The following is a 1,616-nucleotide window of genomic DNA, read 5'->3' on the forward strand; positions in this document are numbered from 1 at the left end:
CAGCTGGCCAGTGGGGCTGGTTGCTGTGACCACGTTGGGGGTGCCTGGAGGTTAGCAGTAAATATACAGGAGTTGAATGAAAAGTAATGCCTCCACCTTCGTTGATTCAGTCTGGATGGGAATATTTTAATAAATCAAATGCAGAAATAATCCTTAGAATGCGATCTTTAATTACCAGTATTCACTTTTCCACATAATCACCAGTCAATTGGCTACATTTCTGCCAACGATGAACAAGTTTTCTGAAGCCGTCATGGAAGAATTTGACACTCAGTTTCCACAGCCATAGTCTCACAGAAGAGTTATGAAGGTGGAGGCATTACTTTACAGTCAACCCTCGTAATATGATTTGTCGCATAAGTTATTTCTAACATACATAACACAAACACTTAAAAGAAAAAGTAAATTACTCATATTCATTATGATGCTGGAGCTGGCTCACTTTGTTATTCAAGCATTGCACTACCTGCATAGGGAACTGCTCATTACACTGCAGTCCACTCTGAAAAATAGCAGCAACTCCCTGATGTCTGTTGGTTTTAAGCTCATCTAAAGGTTGTGCATTTGATCTGTATACCATTCTTTTGAAGTCCTCTAGAGAGGAGTTAAATCAGGAGAATGAGAAGGCCATATGTTGTTAGTGAAACTCTATTGGGGAACTCTTCAGGAAGCAAAAAAGAATAGCGGGATTCATGGCTGGAATAAAAAGGAACAAACCCTGCAGACCTCTATTTAAAAGTGCTCTTCAAAACTGAAAATCTTTGTCTTCATAACAGAAGACAGAAACTGACTTTCACATTCTCCAAATAAAAACCAGTGTGTGCCAAAAAGCGACATTACACTGTGGTAAAAATATTTACAATAAATTGTCAAAAGAAATTAAAGTAATAAATAATCTAAAAAAAATGAACCAGTATTAAAAGAACATGTTTGGGATAATATGTTGCTTCTATAGTCTGGAAGAGTTCCTCCAAAATCCTTAAGAGCCTAAGAAAGTTAATGTTAAGTATAGAAGCCACATTCTTTATCACTTACAAAAATATTGTGTAAGTATGACTACCTACTTGTAGTATGTAAAGAATGTAATCATTAATATTTGTATATTCACATTTTCAGTTGTAATTTTCTAGTTAAAACAGTTTAATTGTAAGTCAGAGCTTGAAAAAAATTTACGTTCATTAATATTATAAGTCAGAGCTCAAAAAAAAAAATTGTCATCATTCATTCATAGAAACAGCGTGTAAACATGAAGATATATTTGCACTGACCTGTCCAATATCTGATGTGCTATATTGTCCATTTAAGATTTACTGGGTCAAATAAAAAAATAAGAATACAAAGATGTCATGAATATCCAGTAATGAGAAGTTGGCTGTATATGCCATCGTAGAGTCCTGCTGAAAGGTCATGAAACCACATTCTCTCTCATTTAGCTGGCTAAAAAAAGGCCACAAACCATTTTCCACATATCTCTGGCTGTTAACTGTTCCCTGGGAAAAAGAAAAATTAGGCCTATTATTCTCTTGTTGCTAATAGCAGGGATAACTCATGTATTACATTAGGCTTTTCAGAATTCCACAATTAACACATTCATTTAGATGGGATCATGATTTGTC

The sequence above is a fragment of the Schistocerca americana genome, chromosome 2 (assembly GCF_021461395.2).
Source record: "Schistocerca americana isolate TAMUIC-IGC-003095 chromosome 2, iqSchAmer2.1, whole genome shotgun sequence".
Classification (NCBI taxonomy): domain Eukaryota; kingdom Metazoa; phylum Arthropoda; class Insecta; order Orthoptera; family Acrididae; genus Schistocerca; species Schistocerca americana.